The 19,495-nt window shown below is 41.6% G+C and overlaps 1 long non-coding RNA gene across 1 annotated transcript; it reads right to left on the reverse strand.

Annotated features, from left to right (window-relative positions):
- Window positions 1-9,790: 9,790 nt before the first annotated feature.
- On the reverse strand, window positions 9,791-14,211 carry LOC139560609 (uncharacterized). The gene is made up of 2 exons (XR_011671993.1): window positions 12,749-14,211; window positions 9,791-10,234 (listed from the first exon to the last, which is right to left on the reverse strand). It is a non-coding gene; the product is annotated as an uncharacterized lncRNA (long non-coding RNA).
- Window positions 14,212-19,495: the final 5,284 nt, after the last annotated feature.

Genomic DNA, 19,495 nt, shown 5'->3' on the forward strand with positions numbered 1-19,495 from the left:
GTACTGTACTCACTCTGTTTAGCACAGTGACAACTGTCTCCAGACCGATCAAATCAAATCAACACAGTACTGTACTCACTCTGTTTAGCACAGTGACAACTGTCTCCAGACCGATCAAATCAAATCAACACAGTACTGTACTCACTCTGTTTAGCACAGTGACAACTGTCTCCAGACCGATCAAATCAAATCAACACAGTACTGTACTCACTCTGTTTAGCACAGTGACAACTGTCTCCAGACCGATCAAATCAAATCAACACAGTACTGTACTCACTCTGTTTAGCACAGTGACAACTGTCTCCAGACCGATCAATTCAAATCAACACAGTACTGTACTCACTCTGTTTAGCACAGTGACAACTGTCTACAGACCGATCAAATCAAATCAACACAGGACTGTACTCACTCTGTTTAGCACAGTGACAACTGTCTCCAGACCGATCAAATCAAATCAACACAGTACTGTACTCACTCTGTTTAGCACAGTGACAACTGTCTACAGACCGATCAAATCAAATCAACACAGTACTGTACTCACTCTGTTTAGCACAGTGACAACTGTCTACAGACATGTCGATCAAATCAAATCAACACAGTACTGTACTCACTCTGTTTAGCACAGTGACAACTGTCTACAGACATGTCGATCAAATCAAATCAACACAGTACTGTACTCACTCTGTTTAGCACAGTGACAACTGTCTACAGACCGATCAAATCAAATCAACACAGTACTGTACTCACTCTGTTTAGCACATGGCCTCACATGTGAATCCTTAAAGAGATGGGTGGGGTCGATGCTGAATGAGGGTAGACAAAGAGCTCTCAGGTAGGTGTACCAAAACATTCAAGGCCCATTTTTATAAAAGTGGGGTTACAAGTTGATCAACTTTCAAAGCAGAATTACTTTCCCATTGTTCCTCAACTGTAGTGTATGATATACCATTTTCTAGCTCTGAGTCTCTACTTTTATCCAATGTAAAAAACACAATTTCTAATATTGATACATAAGACCGAATCGAGCCGGTCGGTCCCAGTTGTCATCTCATTGTTACTTAGGGAGCTCGGTCTATAACACAGACGTGGGTGAGTTCTGTCCCGGGTAGATGCAAAAATCTGGAAACTTCCCCAACATTCTTTAAAAACTCGGTTGGGAGATTTACGCTATCAGGAAGGAATAAGCAGGAAATCTGGAATTCTCCATTCAGGATTTTTGAAAACTGGGCATTTTGGGAAACTTACTAGACTGTGTGCATGTTTATATTACTGGCTAGCACCAAAATCTCATTCAAATGATCGTGGTCTTCAATTTAGACGACAATTAGTTGTGTGAAGTGTTAGTAGAGTACTGGAACTCTGGTGTAAACTGTAGCTGCCTTGACAACAATTAGTTGTCTGAAGTGTTAGTAGAGTACTGGAACCTGTATACTCTGGTTTAAACTGTAGCTGTCATGACTACAATTGTCTAAATACACCTACCAATTTTCTCTTGCTAATCCATGCAGGTTTGTCATCTGATTTCCAAGATAGATACCATACTCCAAGGCAGGACGTTTCCCAGCATCCAGGTTAAGGCCTGCTATCAGCAGGAACACGGAGCACCTCATATATTTTAGCCTAGAAACATACAATATGTTTTCGCCTAACCCCTGCAAAACGTAACTTGTTGGGCGACCAGAACAAATTCACATAGAAACATTGAGTTAACTTCACCAGGGTAGGCGGCAGCATTCAGAATTTTGGATGAAATGCATGCCCAATTTAACTTCTTTCAGCTAGGGGGCAGAATTTTTATGTTTGGAAAAATAACGTTCCGAAGGTAAACGGACTATTTCTCAGGTCCAGATGCTAGAATATGCATATAATTGACAGATTAGGATAGAAAACACTCTAAAGTTTCCAAAACTGTCAAAATATTGTCTGTGAGTATAACAGAACTGATTTTGCAGGCGAAAACCTGAGGAAATCCAACCCGGAAGTGCCTTTTATTTGGAAAAACCCCTATTCCATTGCCTGCCCCTCCTCCATTTAAAGGGGTATCAACCAGATTCCTTTTCCAATGGCTTCCTCAGGCTGTGACCAGGCTTTAGACATAGTTTCAAGCTTTTATTTTGAAAAAAGAGCAAGATTTTTCAAAACGCGTCAGGTGTCCTTTGATAAGTTCCGGCGCGCGAGAGGGGTAGCTCGACATTTTCTTTCGCTGTAGTATTGAATAGTTTACCGTCCGGTTGAAATATTTTCGATTATGTATGTTAAAAACAACCTGATGATTGATTATAAAAACGTTTGACATGTTTCTACGAACATTACAGATGCTTTTTGGAATTTTCGTCTGCCTTTCAGGACCGGAACGAGCCTGTGGTTTTCTGAACATAACGTGCAAACCAAATGGCGGTTTTTGGTTATAAAACTAATCTTTTTCGAACAAAAATAACATTTATTGTGTAACTGGGAGTCTCGTGAGTGCAACTATCCGAAGAAAGGTAAGCGATTAATTTTATTGCTTTTCTGACTTTCGTGACCAAGCTAATTTGCGGCTAGCTGTTCTTACTGTTTTGTCTAGTGATTGATAAACTCACAAGCGCTTGGATTGCTTTCGCTGTAAAGCATATTTTCAAAATCTGACACGATAGGTGGATTAACAACAAGCTAAGCTGTGTTTTGGTATATTTCACTTGAGATTTCATGATTAGAAATATTTTTAGTATTTCTTTTGAATTTGGCGCTCTGCAATTCAGCGGTTGTTTACGAAAATGATCCCGCTAAAGGGATCCGTGCGGCAAGAAGTTAAACTGCCTGCTTCTCGGGCCCAGAAGATATGATATGCATATAACTGGTAGATCTGGATAGAAAAGACTCAAAAGTTTCCAAAACTGTTAATATAGTGTCTGTGAGTATAACAGAACTGATTTGGCAGGTGAAAACCTGAGAAAAATCCATTCAGGAAGTAGTTTTTTGGGGTGTTTTGTAGTTTTCTATTCAATGCCATTACAGTATCCATTGACTTAGGACTCAAACTGCAGTATCTATGCCTTCCACTAGATGTCAACAGTCTTTAGAAATAGTTTCAGGCTTGTATTCTGAAAAAAGAGGGAATAAGAGCATTCGGAATGACTGGACACTAAAGTGTCGCAGAGCTATTTCATCGACAGCAAGAGAGCAATTCTTGTTTACCTTTTAAATTGACGACGTTATTGTCCGGTTGAAATATTATCGATTATTTAGGCTAAAAACAACCTGAGGCTTGAATATAAACATCGTTTGACATGTTTCTATGAACTTTATGGATACAATTTGGATTTTTTTGTCTTCCTGTTTTGACTACGTTTGAGCCTGTGGATTACTGAAGAAAACGCGCAAACAAAACTGAGGTTTTTGTATATAAAGAGACTTTATCAAACAAAATAAACATTTATTGAGTAAATGAATGTCTGCTGAGTGCAACCATATGAAGATCATCAAAGGTAAGGGATTCATTTTATCTCTATTTCTGACTCTGTTCTACTTGGCTGGTTACTGTTTGTAATGAATTGTCTAGTGGGCTATGTTCTCAAATAATCGTAAGGTATGCTTTCGCCGTAAAGCATTTTAAAAATCTGACACCGTGGTTGGATTCACAAGACGTTCATCTTTAAACCTATGTAAAATATGTTTTGTTTTCTGAATTTTTATAATGAGTATTTCTGTATTTGAATTTGGCGCCCAGCAGTTTCACTGGCTGTTGAAGAGGGGGGATGCTAACGTCCCACATACCCAAGAGAGGTTAAAGCTCTTTAATTTCTAATTTAAAGCAAGTCTACTCAGCTGTAGATGTGTTCTATATGCACAATTACTGCTTGTTTTGTCACAAACTGAAATTAGGCAGACCATTAGAATTTTAGCAACCAGCAAATGGAGGAGCGATTTCTGCATATTGCACCTTTAAGTAACCTTCTGTCTTATGTAATCATACAAACATAACATATCATACTAATCTGAGTGTCCTGGATTTACATTTACAATGAGACCAGGCTGTCTACACACAGTGACACAGTGCATCTAGTCTATGAGACCAGGCTGTCTACACACAGAGACATAGTGCATCTAGTCTGCATCTAGTCTGTGAGACCAGGCTGTCTACACACAGTGACACAGTGCATCTAGTCTGTGAGACCAGGCTGTCTACACACAGAGACATAGTGCATCTAGTCTGCATCTAGTCTGTGAGACCAGGCTGTCTACACACAGTGACACAGTGCATCTAGTCTGTGAGACCAGACTGTCTACACACAGTGACACAATGCATCTAGTCTGCATCTAGTCTGTGAGACCAGGCTGTCTATACACAGTGACACAGTGCATCTAGTCTGTGAGACCAGGCTGTCTACACACAGTGACACAATGCATCTAGTCTGCATCTAGTCTGTGAGACCAGACTGTCTACACACAGTGACACAATGCATCTAGTCTGCATCTAGTCTGTGAGACCAGGCTGTCTACACACAGTGACACAGTGCATCTAGTCTGCATCTAGTCTGTGAGACCAGGCTGTCTACACACAGTGACACAATGCATCTAGTCTGCATCTAGTCTGTGAGACCAGGCTGTCTACACACAGTGACACAATGCATCTAGTCTGCATCTAGTCTGTGAGACCAGACTGTCTACACACAGTGACACAATGCATCTAGTCTGCATCTAGTCTGTGAGACCAGACTGTCTACACACAGTGACACAATGCATCTAGTCTGCATCTAGTCTGTGAGACCAGACTGTCTACACACAGTGACACAATGCATCTAGTCTGTGAGACCAGGCTGTCTACACACAGTGACACAATGCATCTAGTGTGCATCTAGTCTGTGAGACCAGGCTGTCTACACACAGTGACACAGTACATCTAGTCTGTGAAACCAGTCTGTCTACACACAGTGACACAGTACATCTAGTCTGTGAGACCAGGCTGTCTACACACAGTACATCTAGTCTATGAGACCAGGCTGTCTATACACAGTGACACAGTGCATCTAGTCTATGAAACCAGTCTGTCTACACACAGTGACACAGTACATCTAGTCTATGAAACCAGTCTGTCTACACACAGTGACACAGTACATCTAGTCTGTGAGACCAGGCTGTCTACACACAGTACATCTAGTCTATGAGACCAGGCTGTCTATACACAGTGACACAGTGCATCTAGTCTGCATCTAGTCTGTGAGACCAGGCTGTCTATACACAGTACATCTAGTCTATGAGACCAGGCTGTCTATACACAGTGACACAGTACATCTAGTCTGTGAGACCAGGCTGTCTACACACAGTGACACAGTGCATCTAGTCTGCATCTAGTCTGTGAGACCAGGCTGTCTATACACAGTACATCTAGTCTATGAGACCAGGCTGTCTATACACAGTGACACAGTGCATCTAGTCTGTGAGACCAAGCTGTCTATACACAGTGCATCTAGTCTGTGAGACCAGGCTGTCTATACACAGTACATCTAGTCTATGAAACCAGTCTGTCTACACACAGTGACACAGTACATCTAGTCTATGAAACCAGTCTGTCTACACACAGTGACACAGTACATCTAGTCTATGAAACCAGTCTGTCTACACACAGTGACACAGTACATCTAGTCTATGAAACCAGTCTGTCTACACACAGTGACACAGTACATCTAGTCTATGAAACCAGTCTGTCTACACACAGTGACACAGTACATCTAGTCTGTGAGACCAGGCTGTCTACACACAGTACATCTAGTCTATGAAACCAGTCTGTCTACACACAGTGACACAGTACATCTAGTCTGTGAGACCAGGCTGTCTACACACAGTACATCTAGTCTATGAAACCAGTCTGTCTATACACAGTGACACAGTACATCTAGTCTATGAAACCAGTCTGTCTATACACAGTGACACAGTACATCTAGTCTATGAAACCAGTCTGTCTACACACAGTGACACAGTACATCTAGTCTATGAAACCAGTCTGTCTATACACAGTGACACAGTACATCTAGTCTATGAAACCAGTCTGTCTACACACAGTGACACAGTACATCTAGTCTGTGAGACCAGGCTGTCTATACACAGTGACACAGTACATCTAGTCTGTGAGACCAGGCTGTCTACACACAGTGACACAGTACATCTAAATCAAATCAAATGTATTTATAAAGCCCTAATAATAATAATAATAATCACAGTGGTTGTCGAGGGTGCAACAGGTCAGCACCTCAGGTGTAAATGTCAGTTGGCTTTTCATAGCCGATCATATAGAGTATCTCTACCGATCCTGCTGTCTCTAGACAGTTGAAAACAGCAGGTCTGGGACAGGTAGCACGTCCGGTGAGCAGGTCAGGGTTCCATAGCCGCAGGCAGAACAGTTGAAACTGGAGCAGCAGCACGACCAGGTGGACTGGGGACAGCAAGGAGTCATCAGGCCAGGTAGTCCTGAGGCATGGTCCTAGGGCTCATTTCCTCCGAGAGAAAGAAAGAAAGAATTAGAGGGATTATACTCCAGATATGAAATACTCCAGATATAACAGGCTGACCCTATCACCCTGACACATAAACTATTGCAGCATAAATACTGGAGGCTGAGACAAGATGGGTCGGAAGACACTGTGGCCCTGTCCGACAGGCAGGACATAACCCCACCCACTTTGCCAAAGCACAGCCCCCACACCACTAGAGGGATATCTTCAACCACCAACTTACCATCCTGAGACAAGGCCGAGTATTGCCCACAAAGATCTCCTCCACAGCACAAACCAAGGGGGGGGGTGCCAACCCGGACAGGAAGATCACGTCTGTGACTCAACCCACTCAAGTGACGCACCCCTCCTAGGGACGGCATGGAAGAGCACCAGTAAGCCAGTGACTCAGGCCCTGTAATAGGGTTAGCGGCAGAGAATCCCAGTGGAGAGAGGGGAACCGGCCAGGCAGAGACAGCAAGGGCGGTTCGTTGCTCCAGAGCCTTTCCGTTCACCTTCACACTCCTGGACCAGACTACACTCAATCATAGGACCTACTGAAGAGATGAGTAAAGACTTAAAGGTTGAGACAGAGTCTGCGTCTCTCACATGGGTAGGCAGACCATTCCATAAAAATGGAGCTCTATAGGAGAACGCCCTGCCTCCAGTTGTTTGCTAAGGAATTCTAGGGACAGTAAGGAGGCCTGCGTCTTGTGACCGTAGCGTACGTGTAGGTATGTACAGTGTCTCCCGACCCATCTTGTCTCAGCCTCCAGTATTTATGCTGCAATAGTTTATGTGTCAGGGTGATAGGGTCAGTTTGTTATATCTGGAGTACTTCTCCTGTCTTATCCGGTGTCCTGTGTGAATTTGAGTATGCTCTCTCTAATTCTCTCTTTCTCTCTTTCTTTCTCTCTCTTTATATAACAAGTTACACTGTGGGGTGCTGGACCCAGTCAGGTCTTAATATAACAAGTCATACTGTGGGGTGTTGGACCCAGTCAGGTCTTTATATAACAAGTCATACTGTGGGGTGCTGGACCCAGGCAGGTCTTTATATAACAAGTCATACTGTGGGGTGTTGGACCCAGTCAGGTCTTTATATAACAAGTCATACTGTGGGGTGTTGGACCCAGTCAGGTCTTTATATAACAAGTCATACTGTGGGGTGTTGGACCCAGTCAGGTCTTTATATAACAATATAACAAGTCATACTGTGGGGTGCTGGACCCAGTCAGGTCTTTATATAACAAGTCATACTGTGGGGTGTTGGACCCAGTCAGGTCTTTATATAACAATATAACAAGTCATACTGTGTGGTGCTGGACCCAGGCAGGTCTTCTATAACAAGTCATACTGTGGGGTGCTGGACCCAGTCAGGTCTTTATATAACAATATAACAAGTCATACTGTGGGGTGTTGGACCCAGTCAGGTCTTTATATAACAATATAACAAGTCATACTGTGGGGTGTTGGACCCAGTCAGGTCTTTATATAACAAGTCATACTGTGGGGTGTTGGACCCAGTCAGGTCTTTATATAACAATATAACAAGTCATACTGTGGGGTGTTGGACCCAGTCAGGTCTTTATATAACAATATAACAAGTCATACTGTGGGGTGTTGGACCCAGTCAGGTCTTTATATAACAAGTCATACTGTGGGGTGTTGGACCCAGTCAGGTCTTTATATAACAAGTCATACTGTGGGGTGCTGGACCCAGTCAGGTCTTTATATAACAATATAACAAGTCATACTGTGGGGTGCTGGACCCAGTCAGGTCTTTATATAACAATATAACAAGTCATACTGTGGGGTGTTGGACCCAGTCAGGTCTTTATATAACAAGTCATCCTGTGGGGTGTTGGACCCAGTCAGGTCTTTATATAACAATATAACAAGTCATACTGTGGGGTGTTGGACCCAGTCAGGTCTTTATATAACAAGTCATACTGTGGGGTTCTGGACCCAGTCAGGTCTTTATATAACAATATAACAAGTCATACTGTGGGGTGTTGGACCCAGTCAGGTCTTTATGTAACGGATGTGAAATGGCTAGCTAGTTAGCGGGTACGCGCTAGTAGCATTTCAATCAGTTACGTCACTTGCTCTGAGACTTAAGTAGTGTTGCCCCTTGCTTTGCAAGGGCCGTGGCTTTTGTGGAGCGATGGGTAACGCTGCTTCGTGGGTGACTGTTGTCGATGTGTGCAGAGGGTCCCTGGTTCGCGCCCGTGTCGGGGCGAGGGGACGGTTTAAAGTTATACTGTTACATTGGTGCCGTGACCCGGATCACTGGTTGCTGCGGAAAAGGAGGAGGTTGAAAGGGGGGTGAGTGTAACGGATGTGAAATGGCTAGCTAGTTAGCGGGTACGCGCTAGTAGCATTTCAATCAGTTACGTCACTTGCTCTGAGACTTAAGTAGTGTTGCCCCTTGCTTTGCAAGGGCCGTGGCTTTTGTGGAGCGATGGGTAACGCTGCTTCGTGGGTGACTGTTGTCGATGTGTGCAGAGGGTCCCTGGTTCGCGCCCGTGTCGGGGCGAGGGGACGGTTTAAAGTTATACTGTTACATTTATATAACAATATAACAAGTCATACTGTGGGGTGTTGAACCCAGTCAGGTCTTTATATAACAATATAACAAGTCATACTGTGGGGTGTTGAACCCAGTCAGGTCTTTATATAACAATATAACAAGTCATACTGTGGGGTGTTGAACCCAGTCAGGTCTTTATATAACAATATAACAAGTCATACTGTGGAGTGCTGTGATAACATTTCAACAGGGTTTTCTAATGATCAATTAGCATTTTAAAATGATAAACTTGGATTAGCTAACACAACGTGCCATTGGAACACAGGAGTGATGGTTGCTGATAATGGGCCTCTGAACGCCTATGTAGATATTGCATAAAAAAATCAGCCGTTTCCAGTTACAATAGTAATTTACAACATTAACAATGTCTACGCTGTATTTCTGATCAATTTGATGTTATTTAAATGGACTTAAAAAAATGCTTTTCTTTCAAAAACAAGGACATTTCTAAGTGACCCCAAACTTTTGAACGGTAGTGTACATTCATTGTGGAGAACAAACATCAGTTTGGACTGAGTGATGTGGATGGGTAGCCAGGGAATGGCCTTACTTTTGCAAGACAAACATATTTTCCTGCCACTCCTGGGAACCCTGTACATATGTGAGGGCTGTTGGGGCCCTCTTTCAGCTCCAGATGACCTGCACACACTCCTACAGGGTTGCAGGTCCGCCGACTGCAACCCATTCATTTTAAATCAGAGAAATATCCAATAAACCAAACTGTTGCTTTAACTTAAAGGTACTTTAATCCGCACAATCCTCAAACAAAATGGAGCATAAAATAAACAATGTATTTACATTGTGTCTAATGTGTGTGTGTGTGAGGGAAGCATGTTTTTCAACTCAGAAAAAAGCACACAGAATTTCCTCAAACTGTACAAATTAAGCCATGGTCTTTTACAATATTATCAATCACACTTTGATTTGATAGATATTTAGAGTAATTATGTAGATGTTGAGAATGATATGAAGGAGTAGATATCTACAATCCTAAAATAACACGGAGCAAACATTAAATAAACAAGTAACTACAACTTATTTACATTGTGGATAATGTGTGTGTGTGCATATTGTTTTATTTTCCCTTGTCAGCCACCCATCTCTGCTTTGTCAGTCTTGATAGGCCCAGTGTCTTCTGGGTAAGGCTGTCAGGCAGTGGTGGAGTGCAGATCTGAAAGAGATGCACAAAGTGACAGTAAATATACCACTCAACAACATGTCTGTGTGTACATCTGTTGGTGTGAGTGAGCATACAGTGGATGCTCCACTAAAGGTTTTGTGATTATGCTGCGGTACTTAGAGGTAATTTGTCATTTAGTACGGTACCCTGCATCTCCACTTCATTGCTCCAGACCACCACAAGGGGGAGTTAGAGCACTGATTATGCTTTTGGGTCCTACTGTGTCTCTAACTGACAATGAATGGCGACATAAACCTAAATAGAAACTGATAATTGTGCACAACTTCAGTATTACTTACTAAAACTGTTGTTACACTAAGGTTATTATTATTTTATTAGGATTATTTTGCTCTTACTGTAGTACTGTACACCCGACCGGTCATGTTGTACAGCACCTGACTGGCCCAACGGTCTAAGACACTGCAGTGAAAGCTTGTTGCTACAGATGCTGGTTCAATACCCGTGCCGGCCTCGACTGGGAGACCCATGAGATGAATGTAGGTGTTTGGTTTCTCTCCCTCTAAAAACTGAAATAAATCATTCTAAATAACAAACTGGCTTTATTTACAAATGAGTAACAATGTTTCACCCCCATGTTCAAGAATGGCCTTTTTCCTCGCTCATTTTACATTATTTGAAAAATTGTTTTGTTATTATTTAAACAAAGCGATTATTATTAATAATTAATTTAGAATTAAATTAAATTAATTAATTAAATTAATTAATTAATTTAGAATTATATAAAAGTCCCTTGGATATTCTCACAGATATATTATTAACCCTGTTATTAGCCTTTATTATTGTTATTACCTAAAGAGAACAGACTATGGGAGGTATACGGTAGTACATAGAGCCATGACTACATGGAACTAATGCACCCTCTATAACCACTGTGATTACTATTTGACACTGCTGGTCACCTATGAACATTTAAACATCTTGAAGAACAATCTGGCCTAAATGGCTGTACTCTTTTATAATCTCCACCAACACTGCCAGAAGAGGACTGGCCACCCCTCAGAGCCTGGCTCCTCTCTAGGTTTCTTCCTAGGTTCCTGCCGTTCTAGGGAGTTTTTCCTAGCCACCGTGCTTCTACACCTGCATTGCTTGCTATTTGGGGTTTTAGGCTGGGTATCTGTAGAAGCACCTGGTGACAGCTACTGATGTAAAGGGGGCTTTATAAAATACATTTGATCGATTTCTTGTATATGCTTCTATTTATGTCAGTAATTCTAAATATGACATTGAGTTGTCTTACATTTCCTCAATAGGAAGTTGTACCTTAAGCCAACACTTTTTCCTGGTCTTTCCTGCTGGGGACAGGGGGCTTCAGGGTTGGGAATGGAGGACCTAGACAATTATTAACAATAGTGTCCACATTTATGAATGAATCACATTCAAAATGGGTTAGCTGTGTATCTCATCTGATTGAGAATTGATTATGTCTATTTTCTTTTGAAAATCTGCCACCAAACCACACAATTATATCTAGTGATAGTGCACACAATCATTAGCCCTAACCCTAACCCTAACCCATACTTTTGTCAAGGGACCCAACGAATAACAAAACAGTAGGAAGGCTATTGTTGCTGTATACAGTAGCCTACCCCATCAACATACTGCTGGCTGGTTACAAGGCTACGTTGTTATCATTTAGTAATGTTGTACTGTAGCCTACTGCACCCCATGTCAACCAACTTACCTACTAGTAGTGACAAGGCTATATTGTTGTCCTTCAGTAATACTGTAACGGTACTGTAGCCTACTGCACCCCATGTCAACCAACTTACCTACTAGTAGTGACAAGGCTATATTGTTGTCCTTCAGTAATACTGTAACGGTACTGTAGCCTACTGCACCCCATATCAACCAACTTACCTACTAGTAGTGACAAGGCTATATTGTTGTCATTCAGTAATACTGTAATGGTACTGTAGCCTACTGCACCCCATGCCAACCAACTTACCTACTAGTAGTGACAAGGCTATATCCTACTGCACCCCATATCAACCAACTTACCTACTAGTAGTGACAAGGCTATATTGTTGTCCTTCAGTAATACTGTAATGGTACTGTAGCCTACTGCACCCCATGCCAACCAACTTACCTACTAGTAGTGACAAGGCTATATTGTTGTCCTTCAGTAATACTGTAATGGTACTGTAGCCTACTGCACCCCATGCCAACCAACTTACCTACTAGTAGTGACAAGGCTATATCCTACTGCACCCCATATCAACCAACTTACCTACTAGTAGTGACAAGGCTATATTGTTGTCCTTCAGTAATACTGTAACGGTACTGTAGCCTACTGCACCCCATATCAACCTACTGTACATCACATTATTATCCACATAGTTAGCTAGTGATAGCTTAGTTAGCTAGCACCAAAGAAACAACCAATGAATGACAACAGGCGTTTTAACACAATATCTATCTAGCTAGTATGGTTGCATGTGAAACAACTCTACAGATGATTCAAGTTTGAAAGCAAAGTTGACTTACCAGTACGCTGATCTCTCACTGGAAATAGAGTGAGACATCCAAATAGGAGCTTAGCTAACGCGGTTAGCGTCGTTAGCATTAGCTAACTAGCAGTGTCAGCATTTTAGCTATCAACGTATCTATCCAGCAACAATGTCAAGGTCAAAAACGAAAGAAACTATGTTAAGTCATGCTGACTTCGTAAAATAAGTCAAATGTGACTGAAATAATTAACAGACTGAACGTACATTTATGTGGCTAACTTTAGCTCAATGACAGGTGATGCACCTATTCCTGTTAACAGCTTTCCCTGTGGGGAGCTACTGATGAGAGAGTGCGCATCGCACCACTTCCTGCGTGGAGAGGCGACACTGAGTCAACATGTGGCCAGAATTAAATTACATCCGGGTTGGTTTAGAAACCCATTGACAATACATGGGTCCGCTATACAAGAATGGCCCCCGCATGGCTGGCGAGAATTCTACCACTGAACCAACAATGCATTGCAAGGAAGCAATAACCCTACAGGCCAGAAAGCATGAATAACAAGCACATTTTCTGCTATGTGGCCTATAAGACTACCTTATAAAACAGTCTTTCCTCCCCAGTCCCCCGCTAAACGTCCCTAATACCCTGACTACACTGCTCGCGTCGTGTTTGCGAGCGTTGCAAAATAATTTTAGAAATCTATATTATTCAATTATTGCACCCACACTGCTCGCTCGCGTCAACGGATGTCTGCGTTGCCAAGGGCTAATGCTTCGAACACACCAACTGCGTCATTGCATCACTGCTGCATAACATTTTGCACAGCTAGGCAACTATACTGATGTAGGTACCTTTTGCAGACTTTTGCATGCGGTTGGACACATGGAGGAAAGAATCATGTAAGCAGTATCCTCAAAACGGTGTATTTTTGACAACAGCGAGACACTCTAGTCATTTACAAGTGCGACCACCGCCTCCACCGGTGCAGCGAGAACCTCTACAACGTCTACATCATCCACAAGTATGACCACCACCGGTGCAGCCATGGAAGATGATGAAATGGAGGAAGCACCTCTGGATCTAGTGTAACAGTATAACTTTAGTCCGTCCCCTCGCCCCGACACGGGCGCGAACCAGGGACCCTCTGCACACATCTACAACTGACACCCACGAAGCGGCGTTACCCATCGCTCCACAAAAGCCACGGCCCTTGCAGAGCAAGGGGAACCACTACTTCAAGGTCTCAAAGCGAGTGACGTAACCGATTGAAACGCTATTAGCGCGCACCACCGCTAACTAGCTAGCCATTTCACATCCGTTACACTAGGACCACCTGAGATTATGACCCTGACGGAAGCTAATGATTGTGTGCACTCTCACTAGATATAATTGTGTGGTTTGGTGGCAGATTTTCAAAAGAAAATAGACATAATCCATTCTCAGTCAGATGAGATACACAGCTAACCCATTTTGAATGTGATTCATTCATAAATGTGGACACTATTGTTAATAATTCTCTAGGTCCTCCATTCCCAACCCTGAAGCCCCCTGTCCCCAGCAGGAAAGACCAGGAGAAAGTGTTGGCTTAAGGTACAACTTCCTATTGAGGAAATGTAAGACACTCAATGTCATATTTAGAGTAACTGACATAAATAGAAGCATATACAAGAAATCTATCAAATGTATTTTATAAAACCCCCTTTACATCAGTAGCTGTCACCAGGTGCTTATACAGAAACCCAGCCTAAAACCCCAAATAGCAAGCAATGCAGGTGTAGAAGCACGGTGGCTAGGAAAAACTCCCTAGAAAGGCCAAAACCTAGGAAGAAACCTAAAGAGGAGCCAGGCTCTGAGGGGTGGCCAGTCCTCTTCTGGCTGTGCTGGTGGAGATTATAAAAGAGTACAGTCATTTAGGCCAGATTGTTCTTCAAGATGTTTAAAGGTTCATAGATGACCAGCAGTGTCAAATAATAATCACAGTGGTTATAGAGGGTGCAATAGTTCAGCACCTAGTTCAGCACCAGTAAATGCCAGTTGGCTCTTCATAGCTGAGCATTTAGAGGTTGAGACAGTAAGAAGAGCGAGACAGGATCAAACAGTGGGTCTGGGACAAGTTAACTTCTTGCGACTACAGGGGGTGCTGTTCCGAATTAGCATTTTGTCGTCTCCAAATTAAACTGCCTAGTACTCAATTCTTGCTCGTACAATATGCATATTATTAATTATATTGGATAGAAAACACCTTCTAGTTTCATACAACGTTGAAATTATGTCTGTGGGTGACCCAGAAAAATTTCTACAGCGAAATCCATGACAGACAGTGAAAGGTCTGAGAGCGAAGCTCTGGTTTCAGATCAGTTTTTAAGGTCTCTGTCTATCCTATGGCACGACACGAACTGCACCCGCCTTCCCCTGGATGTCAGTAACCAATGAGAAGTGGAATGGGCCTTCTAGGTAGCTCTCAGAGGTTATAAAACACCAAGGAGTGAGAGTAGCCCCCCTTTCGACGCAAGCCCTTACGCAGGATGGGACCTCCGGACGCCATTTTCACAGGCTCGGTTATCAACTTGAAATGTATCCGTCTGTAATTTAATTCGATATAGGACTTAGAAACATCATAAGGTAGTTAATTTAAACCGTTTTATAGCAATTTATATCCGTTTAGTGCGATTCTGAGGAATTTCTTTGTCGTGCACTTTCTAGCTTTGGGAACGTTTCGCGGTCTCGGTCGTTGTTAGTGGACATTTCGAAGGACAGAGGACATCTATCGACCAAAAGACGTTTATAACATAGAAAGGATACATTGCCCAAGAATATGATGGAAGATCAGCTCAAAGTAAGCAATATTTAATATGATAAACCGTGTTTCTGTCGAAATATTTTAAACGCATACATCGCCATTTTGTTTTGTATAGCTTCACTTGGCCAACCCTGTATTGAAAAGTAAGGATAATTTTAAAAATGTAAATCAGCGGTTGCATTAAGAACTAATTTGTCTTTCGATTCCTGTCAACCCTGTATTTTTTAGTCAAGTATATGATTAGCTTTTAATTAAACTAGATCACTCTGATAGATGACGTCAGACATATTGAGGCTTGATTTCCTAGTATTTTCATTGTGTAACCACGGTTTTGTATGGCTAAATATGCACCTTTTCGAACAAACTGTATATGTATGTTGTAAAATGATGTTACAGGAGTGTCATCGGAAGAATTCTGAGAAGGTTAGTGAAAAAATTAATATCTTTTGGCGGTGATTACGTTATAGCGCTCTTTGGCTGGAATCGATGCTCTGGTAACGTTTTCACATGTAGTATGCTAACTTATCGATTTATTGTGTTTTCGCTGTAAAACGCTTAGAAAATCTGAAATATTGTCTGGAATCACAAGATCTGGGTCTTTCCATTGCTATGCTTTGTCTATTCTTATGAAATGTTTTATGATGAGTAAATTGGTCATACACGTTGCTCTATCTAGTAATTCTAGTCGATTTGCGATGGTCGGTGCAATTGTAAACTGTGATTTCTACCTGAAATATGCACTTTTTTCTAACAAAAACTATCCTATACCATGAATATGTTATCAGACTGTCATCTGAAGAGGTTTTTTCTTGGTTAGTGGATATCAATATCTTAGTTGAGCCGAATTGGTGATAGCACCTGAAGGAGTAAGAAACTGATGGAGTTAGAATAGTGGTGTATTTTGCTAACGTGTTTAGCTAATAGATTTACATATTTTGTCTTCCCTGTAAAACATTTTAAAAATCTGAAATGGTGGCTTTATTCACAAGATCTGTATCTTTCATCTGGTGTCTTGGACTTGTGATTTAATGATATTTAGATGCTACTATCTACTTCTGAAGCTATGCTATCTATGCTAATCAGTGTGTGGGGGGTGGGGGGTGATCCCGGATACGGGGTTGAGGTTCGGTAAAGGTTAATACCTCCGGTGAGCCTTGAGCAGGTCAGGGTTCCATAGCTGCAGACAGAAACAGCAGAGAATGGATCAGCAGCATGACTAGGTGGACTGGATAACACAGAACACACACACATAATAACACAGAACACACACACATAATAACACAGAACACACACACATAATAACACAGAACACACACACATAATAACAAAGAACACACACACATAATAACACAGAACACACAAACATAATAACACAGAACACACACACATAATAACACAGAACACACACACATAATAACACAGAACACACACACATAATAACACAGAACACACACACATAATAACACAGAACACACACACATAATAACACAGAACACACACACATAATAACACAGAACACACACACATAATAACACAGAACACACACACATTAGATTGCAAGGGCAAGTACAATGAGCATTTGGGAAAATGAAGTCTGCTACTGTATTTATTATGGATCCCCACTAGCTGCTGCCAAGACAGCAGTTACTCTTCTTCGGGTTTATTATGGATCCCCACTAGCTGCTGCCAAGACAGCAGTTACTCTTCTTCGGGTTTATTATGGATCCCCATTAGCTGCTGCCAAGACAGCAGTTACTCTTCTTCGGGTTTATTATGGATCCCCACTAGCTGCTGCCAAGACAGCAGTTACTCTTCTTCGGGTTTATTATGGATCCCCATTAGCTGCTGCCAAGACAGCAGTTACTCTTCTTCGGGTTTATTATGGATCCCCACTAGCTGCTGCCAAGACAGCAGTTACTCTTCTTCGGGTTTATTATGGATCCCCATTAGCTGCTGCCAAGACAGCAGTTACTCTTCTTCGGGTTTATTATGGATCCCCATTAGCTGCTGCCAAGACAGCAGTTACTCTTCTTCGGGTTTATTATGGATCCCCATTAGCTGCTGCCAAGACAGCAGTTACTCTTCTTCGGGTCCAGAAAAGTTAAAACCTGTTGGGGATGGGGGCGCTGTTTAGACTATTTATGCTAATTTGGCTAATTTTTTAAACGGCTTCCCACAAAATCCTTGATCGTACAATATGCATATTATTATTATTATTGGATAGAAAACAGTCTATAGTTTCTATAGGAGTTGAAATTTTGTCTCTAAGTGGAACAGAGCCCATTCTACAGCAATTTCCCTGACATGGAGTCAGATTTGAGAAATGTTGGCCACTCTTCTGAAGTCAGTTAAAAGGGCACTGTCGTTGCTATGACTATACGGACACTTCTTACGTCTTCCCCTGGATGCCTTTACGTGATGACGATTCCAACGGGGTCGATTGCGCGTTCACAGGCCCTACAAATGAAAAAACCCTGAAGCTAGTCATTCTTTGGGAGCTGCGTCATGAGCCTAGAGGACACCGGCGCGCACCTGTTCCAAGCGTTAGTTTAGCCTGTTATATTTCTCCGGTCATCTTTTCACTCGTTATAGGAGTTAAAAACATCATAAGGTAGTTAATTTAAAGCGTTTTATAGCAATTTATATCCGTTTAGTGCGATTTTGGGACATTTATTTTTGCAACGATGTGAAAAGTTGGGCACGCTTTTCAGTTCATCCCGAACGCAGTTGACATTTCCACATGGCAAGAGGACAGCTTTCCACCAAAAGACGATTTCTCCCAAGAAAGGATCATTTGCCCAAGATACTGATGGAAGAACAGCTCAAGGTAGGACATTTTTATTATGATAAATCGTGTTTCTGTCGAAACATTTTAGTGGCTTAGGACGCCATGTTTTTTGACGTAGCTTCGCTTGGCGCAAACTGTATTGAAAAGTAAGGATAAATTAAAAAATGTAATAACGCAATTGTATTAAGAATTAAATTGTCTATCAATCCCTGTCCACCCTATATTTTTTAGTCACGTTTATGAGTATTTATGTATAAGAGTAGATCACTGTCTAAGTGGCGCAAGGACTTTTTCTTTACCAGCTTGATCTACATTTCACATTGTCTAACCATGATTTTGGTGGCTAAATATAAACATTTTCGATCAAACTGTATATGCATGTTGTAATGTGATGTTACAGGAGTGTCATCGGAAGAATTCTGAGAAGGTTAGTGAAAAAATTAATATCTTTTGGCGATGTTGACTTTTATCGCTCACTTTGGCTAGAATCAATGCTGGGCTGCTAATTGCTATGTGCTAAGCTAATATAACGATTTATTGTGTTTTCGCTGTAAGACACTTAGAAAATCTGAAATATTGTCTGTATTCACAGGATCTGTGTCTTTCGATTCGTGTATGCTGTGTATTTTTACGAAATGTTTGATGATTAGTAGTTAGGTAAACACGTTGCTCATTGTAATTATTCTAGTCCATTTGTGATGGTGGGTGCAATTGTAAACTATGCCATCTACCTGAAATATGCACTTTTTTCTAACAAAACCTATCCCATACCATAAATATGTTATCAGACTGTCATCTAATGAGTTTTTTTGTTGGTTAGGGGCTATAAATATCTTAGTGTAGCCGAATTGGTGATGGCTACTGGTGTTGGTGGACAAATAAAAGATGGTGGATTATGCTAATGTGTTTTTAGGTAATAGATGTACATCTTTACATATTGTGTCTTCCCTGTAAAACATTTTAAAAATCGGAAATGTTGACTGGATTCACAAGATCTGTGTCTTTCATTAGCTGTATTGGACTTTAATGTGTGAAAGTTAAATATTTTAAAAAAATATTTTTTTTGAATTTCGCGGCACTGGTTTTTCAGTGGGGGGGGGGGGGGGGGTGCCGCTAGCGCCACGCTGATCCTAGACAGGTTAAGGCAGTTGTACAATTTTAAAAACGTTACAATACATTCACAACACATTAA

This window comes from Salvelinus alpinus, chromosome 30 (genome assembly GCF_045679555.1).
Source record: "Salvelinus alpinus chromosome 30, SLU_Salpinus.1, whole genome shotgun sequence".
NCBI classification, from domain to species: domain Eukaryota; kingdom Metazoa; phylum Chordata; class Actinopteri; order Salmoniformes; family Salmonidae; genus Salvelinus; species Salvelinus alpinus.